Source organism: Nipponia nippon, unplaced genomic scaffold (assembly GCF_047370975.1).
Source record: "Nipponia nippon isolate SJK-2023a ecotype South Korea unplaced genomic scaffold, ASM4737097v1 scaffold_2, whole genome shotgun sequence".
Taxonomy (NCBI): Eukaryota; Metazoa; Chordata; class Aves; order Pelecaniformes; family Threskiornithidae; genus Nipponia; species Nipponia nippon.
Window position 1 is genome coordinate 55,310,793 of NW_028262336.1, and position 22,787 is coordinate 55,333,579.

A 22,787-nucleotide genomic window follows, 5' to 3' on the forward strand; every position below is an offset into this window, starting at 1 on the left:
TCCTTTAAGAAAAGCATATAAATTCATAAAGCAATCCATACCTCACAATATGTACAATTCACGATCAGCTACTGACCACCTGGATGGATCTCTGCACCATGGTCCTTTATTTCTCTTCAATTTCTAGCCCATTAAAAAAAAAAACCCACAAACCCAACAGTTTACAGTCTTGCATTCTGATCTTCTTAAAGACACATGCAAACACACACACTCCCGAGAAGCTGAGAACAGAGTAAAATACAAGAGGATCCTCAGCTTTCACAGCTTATAAAATGGCACACACAGTACGGGTTGCATGAATAGGAATTAAAAACTTGTCACTTTTTGGAAAGTTCACAAGCTCTACAAATAAATGGTAGCTATCACATGCTTAACTAATAGTAGTGGAATACAACTGGTTAATCCCTACTGGGTCATGGGAGAAAAAAGAACTGTGGCTCCACAGAGTGAAAATCTCCAGTGAGTTTCAGCGTGAGATACCTACCTTAACAGGCAAACCACTACATATGTATGGTTGATTAATTTATCACCTGTTTTGTAGAAATCACTTACATGTTAGTGAGACTGGTTTGATTGTTCTTCACAAAATTATTGTATCTTAAAAATACTGAAAGTTCAAAAGCACAGGAAGAACTGGTTCTGGTGGTTTGTGTGTCCTCCCTTTGCTTTTTTTTTTTTTTTAATTATTGCATTTTAATTCCCTTTAAAACCCTGCAGGATGAAATGTCATGTTTTAATGACCAATTTTCATAGCCTTTGTGGATACACATGCATTTATACCAAAATTGTTTTGTTTTAAATCCATAAAGTAAGAAGAAAATATCTGTGAAAAAGAGATAAAGAATGTTCCTGATTTTGGAAAATAGGTCTTGATTCAAAATCTTATATTTTAGAGTTCTTTTTATTGGCTTAGGAGAGTTGTGAATCAAGTCACTGATTGATGCCCCCATCCTGACATTTATGGAGTGCATACAACTGACACTGACTTCAGGGAAATTCTTTGAGTTCAGGGTAGGTCTGCCTTGCTTATATATGCGCTTAATTGCTATTGAGGAAAAGTCTTTTAAATAACATAAATAAAAAAGAAACATTATGGCTGTGATCAGTCAGCCAATACAGAAAGGAAAAATCAGTTTTGCGTGACCCTGAACTAGTTTCCCTGGGAGTCAATAGAAAGACTTGGGATTTCATAATGGTCTTCCCACTGATTGCAACAGACATTCACATAGAACTTTCTGCTCTCTGGGCCACATTTGTGTTCCTGCTTACTGTGTGGTTCTGCTGATTTTAACATTGGGCACCAAACTCTACCTTGGTTTTCTTAGAGTTATCATTAAGCTAATTAGTTAGTGTTAACTCTGTAAGGTCCTGTGGTGGAAGAATCCATGTTAGCATAATGTACTGTTAATGCTATTATTTTGTACGAGCAATTGGAAAATAATTGCCCCTTAAATATGAGTTTACCTCAGCCATGATCTTTTGAGATCACTTGCAACATATATCTGAATTGGACTCTAACTATATTTAGATTTCATAGACAAAATTTTCACAGGGTTTTATTTCAAATTCTTATATAAAAGACCTTGAAGGTGAAATGTACACTTACTCAATCACAAGGCAAGGATTTAATGTCCCTCTAATTAGAAACATGACCAGTTCTGTTAATTTACCTGAAGGAGGAAAGGCTGTGCAATGGAGTGAGCATTAATCTGGGCCTCAGGAGACTGCCACTCAGCTCCTTGCTTTTCCAGGTACCTCCTCTGTGACTTTGCATGAATCGCATATACCCAGATTCTGAAAGGTATTTCATTATCTGCCATTAAAATCTCATTCAATCTCAGTCAGCTGCCTAAATCACAGAACTAAAAATAACCCTATGAAAAGAACCAGGGACTTATGATATTTCAGAATATTTCCTACTCCACTTAAAAAGACAATCTCTATCTATTGCACTACTTACAGATGTTTGCTTGGTATTGCCACCTGTTTGACCTGCTTTTATGCATAGTGCATTAAGGAAATTCCTTGATTTCCCTCAAAAAGCTATTCCAGTACTTACTTATCCTTAGACGGTTTTCTATGCATCAGAACTGAAATCATTTCATGCCTCATTTCTTCACCTAGAAAATGGGGTGACTTTTATTATTTAACTGAACTGTTGCACGAATAAAAATACTTTCATCTGAGAAAGATATATTAATCAAATTTAGGTGCTGAAATCAATGTACTCCACGTTTTAACAGCTTACTTGAATAACTAACAAAAACTAATCACTGCAATTTGGTAAATTTACAAACACTCCACACAAAATAACTCTCTGAAACATTCAAACATGGCCAAGTTACACAGGTTTTTGAGTAAATCAAATTCTGTTGACAGCAATAAATACATTTTTGTGAAATATAATAGATTCTAAGAAAAAAAAGGACTAAATAATTGTTTTATTTCATTGTGTTATCTTCACCAATTGTTATACAGAAGTTGAATCTGAAAATACTATATGCAAAGAACACACCCCAAAAGAAATACACTCTGCCTACTCATCAAGGCACAGTGATAGCATTCTTTTCAAAATTGATCTCTGTAAAAGTATGACAGATGATACTGAACATGAAGTTTCAAAAGAAGACATAATGCCATGTTTCCACATTGTTTGAACTTTATAGTTCAGAATTCATATCTTCAATAAAAAGTTCATTTTTCTGATTCAGAATATGATTTTTAAATGTCAATTTATTTCTATGAAAAATAAATAAATAGCTATCAAAATTGGAATTCAGGATTTTCAGACAATCAAAATTAAGTATTTGATTGGTCAATAGCAATTTTCTGTTTGGTTACTGGATCATGAAAATGTTTGGAACTTTGATTTATTGTCTCATTGGCAACATTTATTTTAGACTTGAATACTCAAGTATGGCAGAGAATTTCTTCCTATTTAGCTTTCCTAATAATAGATAAAATTAATGGTTTTTTTCCAGGAAATATCAGGTTGGATTTGTTTGGCAGCTGGCATTCGAATGACAATTTAAGTTTAAACAGTCTATTGCACAAATTTGGGAAAAGTAATCTCTTTGTCAACATTCCCTTCCCACAACAGATTTTAAATCTGACGTTCTTTCCCACGTGTGAGTTAATAAGAAAGGTTTTTCTCTGTTTCTTGCCAGAATTTTATAACAGAGTAGGGATTGCTCATTTCTAAGATCTATAATTGAACGTCTACGCTGCACTCAATTTGTTCAGCTGTAGCTACCTCAGGTAAAACAGAGAAGAATCAGGACCCTTTTATCATTGTAAGTTACAAGACATTGAGTTTGTACTGTACCTTTGTTCCCAATCACCTCTATAAGTACCATCTCCTTATTTATGTTCACCTGCTTTCTAATTACCACCTTGCAAAGCTGCACACCTGCAGCAGCTCTGTTCTCACCTCACTGAACATTACCCATTAAGTCTCCATAGCAGACACTACACAGAAATAATTTTGTCACTACATCATTATACCTCCTCCCCTTCCAGGGAATACAGGCAAAAATCAACTGCTTAAAATTATGCTATTCTTGTGAAACAATAGCTATTCCTTTTCTTTTGCATCTTTACACATTTTCACATAAAGTGAAAATCTTGTATGTCCAATGTCAGTATTGCAATTTGTTCTGTTAAGACCAGAGTAAGGGGTCAAAAACAAGAAAACAAACAAACAAACAAACAAACAAAACCCAGAAACACAGAGTTTTCTCTTTGGATCTAATTAACAAGTATGCCAAACCACAGCCAAATATTTTGAAATGCTCTCACTGTTGAAACATATACTTTTGCATTAGGTGCATTTCTTGTAAAGTCACACCAATCCTGTTCTGTTGGGCTGGTTGCTCTTGATGAGAGGTTATTTTATTGTTTTGTGTTGCATCACATTTTGTGTATATCACATGCAAATACAAAAACATACCGCACTCACCCACAAGCCCAGCTGCTCATGAATAACTTAACTGTGAAGGAATTCAGCAAACCCTGAATACCATGCAGACAAAAAGCATCACTTAGAGGAGTCTGATGCTTGCTCAGATTTTGAACTGTCATAAGGAAAGTTTTCTTATTCATTCTCATTCAGTAGAAGAACTGTGTTCCTCTCAGGCTCTGTCTTATGATCAGTACACCCTATCATAGCCTGCATTTGCCTCCAATTCCCAGACAGGTGTGCATGTGGATATTTGTGAGTGTACGTATGCAAGGGGTGCATAGAGTGATAATCTGCCCTAATACTATTTAAATCACCATTGTACAATTGTGATTATTAGTGATAAATTGCATGTATAATGGAACTTTTTTTTAATGTTACAGTGGCTTTATTTTTCCTCTCCACCTATTTGGTATAAGTCTTATTTAAGTAAAAAAAATTGAATATTCTGTGATTTTCTTAATCTTCTAATGCCTATAAGTCTGTTCCTACGTGATCACTTATGCCTCTAGGTAGAATAGGATGCTAAACGCTACCCAAGCAGAGCTGTCATGAATCACTCTCATTTTGTGGTCATGTTGCAGAGTTGTAAATAACTTCACCAAAGCCAGTAAGCACAGCTTAGCCAGTCATATGCTCTCTTAAAATCAGAGTATTGCAGCCTTCAGAAAACATAAAATTACAAAACACGGTAATGGAAATTTATGTCTGGGAAGAAACTTTGATCCACATTACTAAAATTGGTATATTTACAAAAAACAAGGTGCAAAGTATATGCGGAATGACATTTTCTACCTGAGACATGTTTGTTTAGCAGGGTCTGTCTGTGCCTTCAGTGTGGTAGATCACTGGTCTGTCAGCTGAGGATTGGTTTGAAAGCTCTCTGCTGTTTACTGGCATTTTTAAGAAAAGACTATGCAACTGATCCTCGTTGAAGAAAACAGTCATAATCCATTGACTTTAATGGCAAAACAGAATTAGGACTAAGAATATACACAAACAATTTAAGAGCAAAGACTTTTCAAGGAAGTTGCAGAGAGTATTTGAGATCAGAACTTTCAGCAATGAAAAATACGTTACAAAAATTAAAAAGCATGTTAAGAGATGGAAGTATGTAATACATTTTAACTGCCATATACTTATATGCAAAACCCACAGACATTTGCAACGTAGAGATGATGTTGCATGTTTGCAACTCAACAATAACCAAATACTAGCTTCACAGTGCGCCTCTTCTAATGGCAATCCAGTCGATTAGCATCAAAGGATTTCTGCCAATGAAGCACAGTTAATGTAAAGCTCAAGTTGGTTATACAACACAAATATGTCTAAGAATCTAATGTAAAATATTTTTTAAAAATATTGACTGAAAATAAATGTAGACTGAAAAATCTCATGAATTTGGAATCTACTGGTTGGAAAACCATTTCTTTGCCACACCTTCAGACAGGGAAAACCCCATCCCGTTTCCTGTCCTAGTCCCTGTTCCAACTTGCACAGCACATTTAGTTCCAGTGATTGCACTACTTAGCAGATACATTCCTGCCCAAGAAACCCAGCCAAGTGTTGAGATTATATCTTTATTTAAATTACAAGATAAAAATAGTGCCACATGCATATTTTTGGGTAGTACTTCTCCCTGCCCTATAGTATTAAGAGCTAGATATCAATCTCTGTAACAATGGTTCAGTGAAGCAAGCCATAACTCTAAAATCCTGTTGAGAAAACACCCATTATACAGTCACAGAATCACAGAATGGTTGAGGTTGGAAGGGACATCTTGTGGCCATCTGGTCCAGCCCCTCTGCTCAGGCAGGGCCACCTGGAGTCAGTTGCCCAGGACCATGTCCAGACAACTTTTAAATATCTCCACGGATGGAGACTCCACAACCTCTCTGGGCAGCCTGTTCCAGTGCTTAGTCACCCTCACAGTAAAAAAGTGTTTCCTGATGTTCAGAGGGAACCTCCTGTATTTCACGTTGAGCCCATTGCCTCTTGCCCTGTCACGGGGCACCACTGAAAAGAGTCTGGTTCTGCCTTCTTTATAACCTCTCTTCAGATATTTATACACATCAACGAGATCCACCAAAAGTCCCAATTCAACTTCATGTATCACAAACATTAGCTCAAACCTGTTTCAGCGTTGGGCCAACGTTTAAATGGCTGCACTAGGCAGCAGACTACTATTGTAATACCTAAAACATGGACATCTGTCCTTAGCAAGGTGAGTCCTGATACTGTTAAACATGCAGAACTTTTTTTTTTTTTTAACATTAGAAATTGCCCTGAGAGCAGCTCTACTTGCTTCTGAGTTAGTCAGCAGATAAGCTGACTACTGGTTTAGACATGGGCCTGTCCCTGTGGGTGTCCATACACTCCAGAGTAGGGACAAAGTAGCCTGGATATGTCTGTACCCACCCATACAGTTAGGACTTCAAACATAGTTAGGACACAATACATAGAAAAATCTAAATATCTCCAATGCGGCACTTCAGCATTTATGCACACTAACAAGGAAACTGCCTGAAGCTGCCTGATAGGACAGATTAAGCCCATCTCCTGTGGGGAATTCAAACCAGAGCAATCTCTTGGCCTTTGCCCCCAAACTAGCAGGGGTCATGGTTTGTAAACAGAAGGAAGACATCATTTAGCCATGCATGTCACCATCCAGCTTTTCTAATACCCTAGTGGTTAACATATTTAGATGAGGTGTGAGATTCTTGTCTTTTCTCAGTGTCTCTTCTTCTAGGAAATTGTCCAGCTACCAAAATACAGGATTGACTAAGAGGGAACACACTTCACCTCTGCATTGTAGCTGGACCACTATATAGCCAAGAGATAAGGGTAGTTACTTTTCTTCATAAATATTTCTTTTAGATCACTATTATTATTCATAATAAAAATTATATTACATTTTAAGTACACTAATCATGTATAATTGACTAAACCTACTAGTCAATCTACCTTTATTCTTTGTTTTTTCTTCACCAAATGCATTCTGAAATGCCTCTATGCAGTCTTAGAAAAATTGCTTATCGTGTGTCAAATAAATGAGTCCTATAGAAGATATAGTTTATAAAAAATATCTCATACACACATAAATACTTAAATGAATGTGCTTATTTTGCTGTATCAATGCAATTAAGTCCTGTCATTTTTGTATACACCGCTGGGAATCACAGCATCTGTTATCATTAATCAGAGGAAATAATACAATAAATACTAATCTGTACAAAGAAAAATAATCTGTTCTTTTCTGACCACTACCAAAATAAGACACAGTGGGAACACAAGTCATTTATATTTATAAGACTTACATGTTTATATATCCAGAGAATTTAGCATTTTAACTAGACTTTGAACATAATGCCCCAGGGATAAGCCAAGACCTGTACTCTGAAAATTCACACACAGCATCGATATAAAATATTTTAGTAACACAATTGGGAGAATAACTTTTAATAAACTATTTCTGCAAAGAACTCTGCTGCTTATGAAATACATGCCACATTCTCCAAATACATTTTTTTCTCAAATGTTTTATTACCCTCTATCACTCCAGTTGGTGCCGGGGTAGGGGAGGCGGAGGGTAGATCTTGTTAATTCTTGGAGCTGACTATGAAAACTTCAGTGGAAGCAGTCACTGTTCAATCTGCATTACTTCTTTTAGCCATGCAATATGGTTTATGCATTGTGAATGGAAGAGTTCATAGCCACTTTTTGCTTGAATGCTTATACCTTCAAGTATAAAAAAGACTTCTCAAACATCAGTGCAAACAATTTTACCATTTATAGCAACCACAACTGACTACACAGATATTCACACACACAAATAATGAAGTTTTCTGTCAAATACCCAGCAAACACTTCTGCAGTATGGTAACACTTGCATCTATTAAGCAAACACATAACTTAAAATTTCTCTCAAGTTTTCTCTTATATCTCTGAAAAATTTGTGCAAGAAAATATGTCCAGCACTTGTGTTTTGTATCAAAATATTGATAATTCTGGTTTTTTGAATGAGCTTTTTGATAGAACAGAAGCTATACAGTTCTACAGAAGCTATGAATTACAAACATATTTACAGACACTTTTCCTTGTTGGTTTAGTGTCAATATGATTCCAGTTGGTGTCCAAATGTACTATTATATCCAGACTTCCTTTAAAAAGAAATATGTTTTTGGCTGTACTAACTTTTAAGCCAATGTTTTACAGCTTCCCCATGAAGTGTTGTATGGATGTGCTTCATACTTTAGTTCTGCAGAGTCATGAACAGAGAAGGGAAAATGAGCATGTTAGAAATCCATGGATTATGGATATATTCCTACAAACTTTCTGCTGGACAGTAGCAGAGCTGACCGCTGCTATCAGCAAAAAATAGGTATGGTTATCCCATGTTTCAGCAATAAAAAATGGTGTAGTTGCATCTCCTCTGTATGCATGTAGTTTTAAACCAGTTAACCTGGCCAAAGTAAAAAGGAATTTTACTTTCATGAACTCAGAGTCACACAGTGAAAAATAATACGCACTCCAATGTGTAAATAACTCACCTTTTAATCTCCTCAAAGATTGCTGATGGACAAATATGTTACCCAAATATAGGAGTTTCTGCTATTTTACAAGTTATCAGGCTGTCCCATTAATTTTTCAAGGTCTTCCAGTAACAAATGCTTAGATTACTTGGATAAGAGGGAAGAGGTAAACAAAACAAAAAAATCATTTATATCTTCCTTAAAGTATTTCCTCATCTGTGGAACTGTTGTAGCTAGCTGCTTATTCAAGTAGAACACATTTGCTCTCTCTCTGTTTAAATTCATGGTATTGATCAGCTAAATATATAATTGCATAACGTACGCAGCTACCCAAAGTTTGGGTCTTTTTTATTTAAGGAAAATGAAATATACCTTCACTAGTACTGTAACACTATAGACTCATTTTCCCTACAAACCATCCTGTTGAGGAGGTGTAAGCTGCATTGTGTCTTCAGAAGTGCAAAGTATTTGCACATTTCAAATCTGTGAAGCTTCGTGGATGAGCAAACAAAAATAATCACTGCTGCATGTATTTGTGTCAAACAGCAGTATGGATATATATTTCTGCTGCTGAAATATTCATTTTTTTATGTGCCCAATTATTAAAGCATGCACAAGGCAAAATACTTGAATTAATATCCAGAAAACCAAAATAAAAGTACTATAATTGTGACAGTTGTTTCCTCTTAGAGGTTTGTTTGTGGGCTTTTACAGTTCCTGAAATACAGCTCCAGTCATAAACAGGCCATGTCAACTATTTTAAAGCATCTCTTAACAAAATGAATTTACATATTATCACAAGAAGAGCTAAACAGATTTAGAAGGGGTAGTTTTTAGGAGTAGGTTAGTTGAAAAGTAATTTGAAATATGAAGGCCACTATTTTACTTCCATTAAAAACAAAAAACACAGAGGGTTCCACTGGAGCAACGCAGAGACTGAATTGAGCTTTTTGACTCCAAAGCAAACAAATAAACAAACAGAAAACCCAAACAATTATTTGCATGTCTCTGTTCAGAAATGCCTCACAGCTGCATATATTCCTATGGGAGCTCAGAATACGTGGAAGGGAATAATTAATCAATGTTTCATTTAGGTGTTTGGTTTAGCTTTTGTTTATAAATAAACAAATTGTGTGCTGTGCCTTACAGCAAAACCCAATAAAATGTTTTAGAAATTAAGTATATATGTTTCTATTAATATTAAACATATTTTGTAGTGATTATTGAATCAATTAAGATTTTGTAGATAATTGCCTCAGACAGAAAATTTTGTGGGATGGCTTAATAATCATATACAAAAGAATGCAGTTCCATATTAAATTCTGTGGAAAATGAACATAAGGAACAGCTCACCAGCAGAACAGAATGCAAAATTTTTCAGAACACGAATAAAAATCCAAGAGCAAAATTTTTCAGTGTTTAAAAGAAACAATAGGATCGCTGTGCAGAGACCATTTTTTATTAAAATGTTAGGCATGTTTATACCTATTGTACATGGATTAGACGTGATCTTTTGTGTAAAGTAGATAAAATCCTATTGATGGAGGATTTTAAAAAAAAATCTGTCATGCATATAAGGCACAGATTATGGGTCCATACTAACATGCATTGCCATAAAAACATAAGAGCTGTGAGGAGTTGTGCTGTCTGTTGTGCCAATGAAATGAAGAGCGAAGCCTATTTCAAAGCACAGAACATTAGAAAATAAAGCAGGCTCTGGCATGCTCTATGCATCATATTGTATACTTGAATTGGTCAAATGGATTTTTGCTGTTACTTCATACAAATTTCACTGAATGAAGATTTCTGACACAGTGAAGAGAAGAAATAGTAGTTAAGCAGAAGTAGATTCTCAAGTGAGAATATTCAACATTATATTAATTTCCTACAAAATTATTAAAACATGCATATGCTGGTTCACAGCAGCAGGAAAGGTGTTGCACTTTTACTGTCTTTTCCTCTGAAAAAATTTCTTCAGACTAAGATGGAAAGACATAGTTCTGCTTTGCCAATGACAACCTCATTTAACACAGTGATCACAGATTATTGCCTCTTGGTCCCTTGGCAAGGGTCAAATTCTCTCTGTATTCATGCAATTCAAACTCATTAAACTGATATTGCTAGCTGTTGCCAGAAGGCTACCACAAGGTTAGGGATCAGTAGTCAGACTGTCAGATTAATTTTCATATTACTTGTGAGTAGGTGATTCCCTCTTGAACAGCTCCAAATATAATCTATTTTTTTTTTGCTTTGTTTTTATCTTTTGAGGTCAGAATATCTCAATTCAGTCATAAGGATTGCAGAACTGAAAATTGCCTGTTATCAGATTTTGCTGTATTTCATAATAAAGAGTAACAGTATGAAATATTTTTCTTACTTTCAGAGAAAGATAAAGCAAGAACACAGTAATGATGGCACCAAATAATCAGTATCACTCTATCACTGTAACTGAAATATCCAATTGGGATGTAACTGTCCTCTAATGAATGCAGCAACACGTATAATTTTAGCTTAAATTTCAAGCAACATGGACATTCATCCCTAAATATTAGACTGAAGCCACCCTTTTTTTATGCAACATCCAAAATAATGCAACATCATTTACACGACATCAGCCAATACCTGTCCATGGAGGTTCAGACTAGTGATGAAGGACAGTAAGCCCAACAGCTACTTTCTTTCACCTGTCAGACTGAATTGATTGTCCCAGTCTGAAATGCTTTTATTTTATTAAAGAGGTTGTTTTTTTAAGCTGCAATGCTGTTTTTCAATGGCTTCAATATAATAAATTTAAGCAGAGTTTTTATTCAGTAGCTGGAAACTTTGATATATATAACTACTTTTGTCCCATCCAGTTTATACATACCTAGGTCACTACAAGTGGTAAGTTGTGGAAATCTATCATTTGTCTAGCACTACTTTTTTAAAAAAATTGAGGAAATGAATCAGTAGAATCAATGCCCTTCCTTGACCATTTAACTTGTGAAAGCAACCACAAGGAAAAGATGTTTATCCCTGCTCCGGCTGGGTTACAAGCCCAGCGCCGCACACTGCCACTCCAGCCGGCTGCTCCCAGCGTGACAGCCGTCCCCAGGACCCTGAACCTGCCAGATGCACACGGGGAACTAAACGTCCATCCGCGACCTGGCATGTCCTAATAAAATCCCATTGCCAAAATGGCTCCTGGTGAGCGATGGAGCCAGCAGGCAAGGGAGGCCCTGGCCGGAAGGCAAGGTGGAGGCCCGCCAGGGGGCCCAGGGAGGCTGCTGGGGTGAGGGACACCAGTGTAAGAGGTGGCCACGGTCACGGGCCACACCACAAGGGAGGCTGGGCAGTGGGGGCAGCTGGTGCAGCTGGTGAGGGAGGCTGGACCCTGCCGCGGGGACAGGGCAGCCCCTCAGGGAGGCCACCGGAGCCCCGGGTAGCTCAGGAACAGCACTGGAGATACCAGCCCCGGTAGGGAGGCAGCAAAGGCAGGTCCTGCATGGGGGAAGTGGAGGTATGGGCCGTGAGGGCTGCAGGAGAGAGGGAGGGAGGAAGGGAGAAAGGAGGGAGGAAGGCAGCGAGAGAGAAGACTTCTGTATTAAACTTTGTATTTGTAATAAAACAGAATTAGAAATAAGAAATACTGCTCTCTGTGTTTATTTCATTAAAGACTATTATATTGCACATGCAGGCAGAAAATTGAAGTAACAGTCTACCTTCATCACTGCCATTTCTACTTTTGTGCTTTATTTTCATCTCTTATTCTCTGCCAACAAATTTTTATTCCAAAATCATTTTGCACCAACATGGAGCGCTCCATCCAATTTATTCTGTGCCAAAAGCAATTTAGAGAGGTAGTATAAATCAAATGTCATCTCATAAAAGGTGACATAATAATGAAGCAGTCCTCTTCTACCCAAGGACTTCACATTACGACATGAACATCAGTTCTTCCCTTTGAATATCTTTCTCTGTGATGGCCAAGTCAGCATGCTAATATTTTGTCATCCAAAAAGCCAGTTGTGCCTCTGCCGTAACTCCGGCACCTTTCACAGAAACAGAACTAGAACAAAGGGATAAATTACCAGCTTGGCATAAGGCCGTATACAAAAGCTGTTGAATAGCTTGGGATGATTCCTGTTACACACACAAGTTTTGGACCAAACCCCATTTAAGGATGGTCCTACAGCACTCCTGTTACAGAGCTCAGGAGTGACAGTAACATTGCCTAATCGCTGAATTTTGTAAGAGGAACACCATTGCTACACAGTTAACTTCCCAACTATAACTTCTTTGAAATAGTTTTTTGAACTGCATGGCCAAAATGTCCCTGTCTGTGTCCTTCCATGGCTGAACGTAGGCATCACCATTCCTTAAAGCTGTAGGAACAGTTAGAAAGAATGATCAGCAAAACTAGCAGGGGATTATTTGTTAGCACAGACTGCTAGTTGGACAGCAGTGAGGAGAAAATACAGTAGTAGCAAAAAAAAAGAAAAAAGTGATCACAAATAGTTCATAAGAATTATTGTCAAATACTGTATTCATTACAAATATCCAGACATATACATCATTGAAAAGAGGAAAGGTGAAAAGTCTGATCATTAGATTTCTGATTTTGCCAAGATGAACATTTAAGAAATACACGTACATACATATGTAGAAGCATATATGTATGTAAGATGAAAGGGAACTCTGGAGGTCCCAAATCGGAGTGAACTTCCAAGGCAGGGGATGTTGCTCTGGTTTCATCCAGCCCAGGTTAGAACAGCTCCACAGGTGGAGACTCCAGAGCCTCTCTGGGCAGCTGGTCCAGCCTCACATTCTTAGCCACTCTGAATCCATGGTCATTTATTTATTATTCACCTGTTATTGAAGTATAACACCCTCATAGCAAAAAAACGCAGTCACACTTGTCATTCGTATACACTTTATTCGGCTTTGTGTATTTATATAGAGAGTACCTAACTCCCTGTGATATAAACTGAAGAAACTAAAGGAAAATCTTTCTTTCTGCAGTTAAGAGTGGAAGGATTTGGCCACATGAGGCTGTACTGATATTTTCCCAGTGGTATTGACATGTGAGTGAAAGCTCCTAATCAGCTCTTTTTATTAGCACTAGATAATATCACATTCATTGCAAGATTGGTCTCCAATCTCACAAGGGCACCTTGAAATCTATGTACCTCTAGGGAAGAGAAGTCACTAGTTTCACTAGCTGTAATCTGTAACAATAGTTCAGATATATATACAGGAAAAAAAGTCTGGGGTAATCTGACTCTGATTCACATTCATAGCTTAAATGGAGGCTATCTTTGATCAAATTGCCCATCTGTCTATTTGTGTGCATATTAAAAGAAAAGAGAAATAATTCAGAAGAAAAAAGAACAGTTATCTAAAAGGTAGTTTTGGGGATAAAATATGGTCTTGATCAGAGACAGAGGAAAACATACGGGTTTTTGCATGGTCTTTTTGAAGGGGCAGAGGGGAAAGTTATCTACAAATTATCAGTGTGTAGATGTCTGAAGATAATGATGAAAGGGAATTTACTTTTAAAACAACATGTTGTCAAAACAGGCATATGCAATTTCATCATAGACTGTTTAATTACAAACCCTTACAACATACACTAATACAAAAATATCTATTACAGTGATATTATCCCATTCTTAATTCAGCAGGATGGCAACAATTTTCATCTAAAACTTTCTGAACAGCTTCCACTACAAAGTTAATCATGTTTACCATGTAATTCTGAATTATTTGGATTTTTATTATATTGTAACATAAATGTTTTCAAAATGTTTTGGAAAGTATTTCAAAAGACAAACTTAATCCAATTCTGTCTGCCAGAGCATCCACATGCTGAACCCTGAAAAATCACATTACTGCATGAGTCAAGTTTCTCTCATCCTTTCACCTAATTTTGTTCTCTGATTTTTATGCCAAAGATATAAATTTAGAAATATTTAGAGACAGTGCAATGTTGGACAGAAAATAAGTTTTCTATTCTTGTAAAATCAGTGATTTAAGTGTTTCCTTTTATACACACACAGAGTAATGTAAATTATTCACATAAACACACACTAGTTTTGATGCTATTTTTAGTGCAAGATCTAGTTATAGACTTGGATGCATTAGACAGAGTCTGAGTGTCCTATCACTGATTTTTTTCTCCTGGTGACTGAACAAGGCATTCATAAGTGTCAAGACCAAATGGCTCTTTTTTCTTTTTCTGTTAAGCAGCTGCAGAAAGCAGAGAAAGAAAATTGAGAGTGTTATATTGAGAAATGGGCATGTTCATGCATGAAGTTCAAACAAAATATGCTGGCAACACACAACAAAGTTCACCGGGTAATTCCAGATACATTCTTTGGGTAATTTTTCAGAGGGCAGTGATCACAGAGTTAGCATAATAAAGGCTCTTTCAATAAGTAAACTGCTAAAGGAACTAAAAATGCCCTTCTTACACGCTTCTCTTGAAGTATAAATGTAATGCCAAGATCCTGCCAGCATACTGGCTTTCTGTGTGCCTGCTCTGTTCTGTATGCCTGCTACTCTGCTCCATATGTTCTCCTGGCCTGCTTTTTTTCTTTTTTGTGTGTCTCCTGTGTAATTTTGCTCTTCTCCATGCTGTGCCTTGAAGAAAAGAGGGTCATCCATTCTGACAGGCTGCATCCCAATTTCTGTTAGAGCTCCTCTGAATTAAAAGGACTCTCCTCATACTGCACTTCTGAAGAAGTCATATGCAGACAATTTTGAGCTGGTGGAGCACTCTCCTTATAGTTCCAGGACTACAGGTGTGGCCTGGGAAGTGAACGTATCTGGCACTGCCAGGATTAAGATACGTACTTCAGGTTAACCCACATGAAGACCACAGGTAAAACTATACTAATGCAGAACCCCAAAAGGAAAAAAAAGCTTGGAGATGTTCTCAAATGTAAGCCACCACCATAAAAATCAGAGAATGTGACTGATGCCACCAGGATTCAGTCCCCCTGGAAGTGCTAATGTTACAAAGGAATGCTGGAGTTAGGCTGGTGTGAGGTGTATTAGAATATGCTAATATATGCTAATAGAGTTTGGTCTGGTATTAAGCTGGAAGGACTAATGCATGGAAACATGTATGTAATTAATAGTCACCCTTGTATCTTAACAGGATGACCACGAATTGATCTATTCTATATCTTTGATGTGGGTTAGCCTATACCATACAGCTATTTGGTAATCTACACAGCATCATGAATTCAACTTTTCCTCTATTTTGTGAATACATAAGTATATTTTGCATGAAGGTTTACATATTTTAAATATAGTTTCTTAGCCCTGCCTGCCTTAAGCCATGCCATGATAGTTAGACCTAAAAAAGAGTATCTGGTGGTATAGCAGATCCACTGTAAAAGTACAAAGAAAGCCTAAAGCCAAAACACATACACAAGAGAGCAAGAATAGCTCTACAGAATGCTTTTCAGTAATTCTCCACTGAATAGCCATGAAAAAGCATTAGGCATAGAGATGGGCGAACACAGCTGTGGATTCCTGTGTGATCCTGTATCAAGAGCTGTTCTGTGGATAATCCATTCAAAAATGCTCTTTGGCCTGAGCTAGCATGTGCCAAGTTTCTGCATCAGTCATGACATTCTGCCTTGCCCAGATAGAAGCCAGTCAACAACTAATGCGATTACATGGCCATGATAGTTTTTAACAGGAAAATCGCCTAGAAACTTGCAATTGGATTTGAACTGATAATCCCTTGAATGCAAAGGTGGCTTTTCATGTACTGATGCTGAACGACTATTTCTAGCAATGGAAACAGGAGACAGAAGTCCAAAACAAATTTGATTTTCTCTCTTTTTTTTTAAGGCTTCAGTGTTTTAAAGTGTTCATCACTTAGTTTGGAGGTCATACCTCAAACATTTATCTGAGAAGAAAGAAAGATCCATTTGGGTACAGTGGGCATGTTCTGATCAGCAAAATATTTACTGTAAACGGGCTGTGTTCTTTGCAATCTACATTGCAGGGCATTGCAGCTCTATTAGAAGGCAGCAACAGTCAAAGATGTCCATGAGCATCATTTACTTCCTTTTGAAAGTGCAATTATGGTATAGTGAAGTTTGTACTATTTTCAGCTGAAAATTGCTTATTAACTATATATGAATATTTGAAGTATTATACCCTAGCAGCACTGTTCTATGTCATTTTAGCAGAACTAAATTCTATTTTAGTTTAGCATAACTACTTTTATCTAAATAGCCAAAATGCATTACTTTAGACTACAGGATGAATGAGACAAAATGCAAATCACCCCAGTGATGCTAATTGTTCCATTTCATTCAAGTGAACAGCAACTTATTAAACATCAACTTGTTGTACTGATTTCCCTGTCACCTGTATTTTTCCTGAGTTTACTATGGAAAGACAGGAAGCAGAGCACAAAATCTAAAAGTTTTGCCTTCTGAACACATGGGCCTATCCCAGCAGCAAGTTTTAACTTTGTGCTGCCAGTCACCCAGCACAAGGTGTAAACTCAGCTCTAGTCGGAGCAATCAGAAGACACTGCAAATCCAGAATAAGATGCAGTATGAGGATGACCTGAGCAGAAGCATATAGAACCTACATGTGCCTGCTTCCTTTTGTCTATCGCAAACAGCACTTGTAATGGAAAATATTGGAACTTTTCCTGGGTCACCTTACTAAAATTTAGTAGTTAGCAATTACTTGATAATTTTAATTAATCAATATTTAATTTTTTAAATTTCCCTGTAATTGTAAGCACTTGCATTTTCCCCACATTTCTAGCCAGGAAAAGCTATCTTTAGAAGTTAGCTGGCTGCCTGTGGTCTGAGGAGCTTTAGACAAGTGTAAGCACTGTGACTGCAGGAGTCCTTACATGACCTTAGGCTGACCCTTGCTTGACTCTCAGTAAATCTAGGCTATGGTAAAACATTGTGGCTTCTCTTCAACACCATACATAGAGCACACCCCTCATATTAGATTCCATTCCTGTCTAATGTTTTACTTGCCTGCCGGTCCTTCATCACTGGAGAAAACTAGAGCTGTTTTTCTGTGGTGACTTTCCATCCATTGGACATCTCTGCATTCTTCTGTCTGCTACTTGTATTAATACTTCTTTCTACCATGGGTTTTGGGGTGGTCATTTTTTTCCCCATTTTTATGTAGGTTTTTTTCATACTATTCATTAGGTTCTCCTTTTTTTTAATGTAAGCCTTTAAAATATTACAAGTGAGTTTATTGTTGGCAAAAGAGGATGGATTTCTTGCATTAAAAACTGACATGCTCATCATCCTTTATTTTGAATAATTTATTAGTCCAAACCCCAAGAGTACCTTAGAAAAATTCCAAAACCATACCTCCTGTGAACATACCACACCCACATCCACAAATGCTGATCAGCTGAACACTCTCCCTACAACCTAATTAGGATATCTGAGCCATTTGTTTCTGTGCCAAAGTAATCTATGGCCAAAGATTCAGCCAAAAGCATGCCAACTCTAAGTGTTTTAGTTGCTTTGCATCTGAAGTTAAATGACTGTTCAAACCTCAGACTAAGCTCAAAAAAGACTGATAAAAATGCATTACCTTTTCATATGGTGGGGAAGCTAGCGGCTCTGTGTAAGCCTCTTTTCTTCCCAGAAAGTCACTGGATCTTGCCGCAAGATATAATGTGAGAAATATGGGCACAAACTGAACAGGGTGGGTAGCATTTAAGGGTGGGATTCATCAGATTTCAACCTCAGCAAAAGTTTCAAAGAGCTGGTTCACATCCAAAGACTTGACTGTCAGTTTTGAACTGTGCCAAAACAAACCAGAGACCTAAAAATAAGACTCTGCATTGTGTTTACCATCTTCCTCCTTGTTCTATTTTTTTTCCTAAATAAAAGAAAATTGCAGTGATACAATCCTTTAGGAAACAGAAAGAAAATGAGGGAGCAGTTTTTTAACCCATTTCCCACTGAACAAAGAGGTGATCCAAATGAGAAATGGTAAGTAGATAACTAGTTTACAGTCCACATCAGACAAAGGAAGAAATATGAAGTCAAGTCCATCTATCCTTCTGGTTTTTATAACTCATTCATTTAAAAAAGAAATAAAAACCACAAACCTCTTCTAACCAAATTAGGTCAACAGACTAGTAAGGCCACCTGTTTCCTATTTCATCTTAATTATTTTTATTTTATTAATTAATTTTGAGAATATTTACATTAGCTTTAATGTTAAGGTTCCTACTTCTTTGTAATCAGATTAAGTGATTCCAAGGTCTTTCATGTGTTTTCTAGTTCTCCTTTCAACAGCTTTCATAACTGCCTGCTTCTATTTATATTTCTCCTACCACAAAACCAATGTCCCTGAGATACTTCTGCTCTTGCTCGTAACAAATGTTAAATCTGCTATTTTTTGAAAGGGGCTCAGCATCATTTGTGCTGACTAATTAATTTAATTTCTTTCATCTTGTTTTCCATTTTCCATCTCTTTTATTTTGCATTAACCCCTTACTGCTAACATTCTCCGGGCAGCAGTCTAGTGGAGCCAGGCTACCACAGCACTGACAGCTCCTCAACAACAGGCAGAGACGCTGGAGTATTTTTGTGTGACAGGCTGAAAAAAAATCCCCACTTTCTTGATACAGACACATTCAGAGATAAGCTGTGACGAGTCACATGTTTTCCTTTTGTGCTGCTTGTTCCTGCCCAATTGAGCAATGGCAGCAGGGAGACATTTTTCTCCTAGCACTCATCAAGATGTAATAACAGGGTTCCTGTTGTTAGAGAGGCAAGCCTTGCTTTTGTTGGCACTGATAAGAGTTTTAATGTAAACATCGGCCTTGAAAGGCAACATACTTGTAGTTAAGAGAATACAAAAATGTGTAATAATAACATATCTTCATTGTAAATTCTGACATGTGCTCCTGAGATTGCCAGTCTTTCCTCTTTTGAATCATAAACCTAATGCCATACCTCAAGTTACAGCAATCCTATAAAAGACGCAGAGGTCAGAATACAAGGTGGTTTTCTCCCTGATGAAGCTTGTTTAAAGCTAATACTGAAAACAGACAGAGCCTTCTCACAAAGAAACAGATGCAAAAATAAAGGTCAGGATCCTGGCTCTGCCTGCCTCTGCTTCGGCCAGAAGAATCACCCCAGCAAAGACGTGGAAGCAGCTCACTTTGTGCTCCTTCAAAGGGCTAGCAAGGGTGACACTGACATGTGGTACGCATCAAAACACGATGCCTCCTGTTCTTTGATATTAGCTATCAGACTTGATTTTACTTTGGTCCAGGCCTGCAGGTGCACAAAATGCTTCAGGAGCTCCTAGTCCAAACTACCTTCCAGCTTGGTACATGCTGTCCCTACTCTACTTGCAAGCAACAGATCTCAATACAAGATTTAGCATGATGTATATCTAACTATTAAATGTTGCTTAATACTGTAAGTCTGCCCGTTAAATCTTTCTACAAACCAGATAACTTTAGGAGTAGTCAGAGGTGATAATAAGCTTTGGTATACTGGCCGGCCTTCTCCTGGTTGAGGAAAACAAATGGAATGAAAAAGTCATCTGGTATTTGGCTACTGCTATAGTTCTGATCCACCCGAGCAAAATTATACCATAGTGAAACGCAAAGTCAGGGGGAAAAAAAAAAAAAAAGCAGCTCTAAAATGTCAAGCTTGTACATCTAACACTAGTGATTTAAATCCATGCTCAGACAGGTAACAAACCTGATCACCAGCTACTGAGGTCACAGGACCTCCACCAAGCCAAGTGTCTGATTTTGCAGATTTGGTTTCTCGTTGCCAGAGCACTGTCCAAATGGAAAGAAGCTTTTCAAAACATTATACAGTTTATTAAAAAAGTCATCAGTGGCCTGACAATAATTAGCTACAAGCTCCACAATGTCATTAGGACCAGAGAGACCGGTCAGAATGACATTCATTTTTCTCTTGCCCACATAAAGCCAAGGGTAATCACTGCCAGATATACCCCATCCACCTTGCCTAGGTCTTACTGCCAGGGAAGGTGTATAATATAATTATGGACCTGTGCACATTGCTGTACTCTGTCAGATGCTTTTTTAAACTGCCATCTTCCAGATTCATGATTTATATTTAAAACATCTCTAGTCCCAGTGCTTTAAAACATAAAATGAGTGTGTAATCAATGCAGCGATGTCTCTCTGAGTTTGCAGTCTGGAACAATGGCTTGAAATGGCATAAATTGCCTCATACTTCCTGGCAGGATATTATTGCTGAAGTTTGGTGACAATTCTCTTAACATCAATTATTTCAATACTGATTCTACTAGATCACTACTAGGTAATCACCCACACTGGATGTACCTACAGCTTTTGGCAAATGGTTGCTGTGCAAGGTTAAAGACATTCACATCTTTTCGCTGCATGTTTAAAGTAATTCCCTACCTGGCCAGCAAAGTCAGGGAATGAAGAAATATGTCTCTTCCGAATCAAAATGTTCACTTGATACTGAAAACCAAACATTGTCTTATGCTGTTTTAGGTGCCCGAGGACCCAATTACCCTTTCTCTAACTACCAACCTTCAGTTTTCTTTTAGCTTCTCAAATGTCTTCTGTTGTTGAATTTAATTAAATTATATTTAATATAAATGTAATACTAGAGGAACAGATACCTATTCAACAGGACTGTGCAAGAAAGTGGAAAACAAGAAAGAAAGCACACTGAGTGACCCAGCTACTTAATTTCATGGTGCCTACCATACATTTCAAATCCAACGTGTGTCAGAAGTCATTGTTTATCTGTTGTATCTAAATTGTCAGTGATATCCACGGATAGATACTGCTCCAAGGAGAGATTATTGCTTGGTCCACAGACACATCTAAACCTTCCTCATCTCCCCAGAAAACTTTTCAGCTTTCTAATAAACAGCAATTACTGCACCATGCCATTAATGTGCCACAGTCACCTTTCTGTTTTCTGCCAAATTTATGACCACACTTTCCTCAAGAACAGCTGAATAGGTTACTCTATAATGTGTTACTGTGCCTGTGGGAGAAAAAAGCCAGAAACAGTTTTATTTACTAAAAACATATGCTGCCTTTTTCTTGAAGATCATTTGGTTTCATTTGGTTAGCATAAGGGAAAGAGGGGGAAAAGGAAGGAGCAAGCAATGTAGAATAAACTGTGCCCTATCCTCTGAAAGCAGCATTTGGCACACAAACTCACTAACAGTTTCTTAGTAGTGATAATTAGCAAGTCAGCTTCTGTCTGTTTGTCTGTCTGCTGTTCAGTTGTGTTTTGCTATCACAGTAGTTCCAGTCATCTTCTTTCTTCCCACACAGCAAATCTACCAGTAGATGAATTATTCTGGCACTATTTAATAATTCATTTTTTTTATTGTCCACAGGGTTTACATGTCATTATTTTTGTAACATGAGTGAAATTGCATTACACAAAGCATTTTTGAACATTTGCCCTGTCACATCCTTGGCAGCTCTTATGCTTGTGGAGGATGAGTTGAACAAAGTAGTTTATGAGCTAGATATAGGCACCACTAAATGAAGGACTCACTCACGATGGGAGCAAACTTTTGGGATTACAGTTACAGTCCTGGGGCAGCAGTATTCCCAGAGGGCAGAGGGACGTTCAGCTTAAAAAGGAGGGAAATGAGCCTTGGAAAGGATGACTTTATACATCTTCCAGAGACAAGTTCTTTTTTGCTAAACTGACTCTGATTTACCTGTACTGTCACAACAGTTCCAAAGATATGTGTCATGACAGCTTTTCGTCCACTTGTGTACAGAAGAAATGTTCAGAAAAAGGTAAAGTTGCATGCTGCAAATTTTGAGGCCTCCAGACACTGAGTCAGAGTCCTTCAAACTCTTCTTTTCCTCTTTTTCTCCTTTCCCCATGAGACACCTTCATCTTTTCACCAGGTTTCTTCCATCTTCCCTTCTTCATCTATACTCTCACTTTCTACTTGTTCTTACTAACATTTTAAGGAAATTTTCATTCAGTTGCTGCTACTTCTTCCTTCAGTCAACTCTATTTTTTTCAAATTTGGGGGGGGGGGGGGAATCTTGAGGGACTTTTTTCCCTAAATGTAAAAATAGATTGCTTCTCACTCCCATGATGTTAGGAGGGCAGGTCAAGGAAAATATAAAGGATAAAGAACACAATTGAATCAAAAATTCTGCTTTGCATTCATGAACTGTTTATAAGAATAAAATCTTGCCATTGGTTGTCTAATTACAAGCAAGATGCACATCCTAAGTGTGACTAGTAAAAACTCTATGACCACAGCAATAAAGCTGCAAGAACAATACA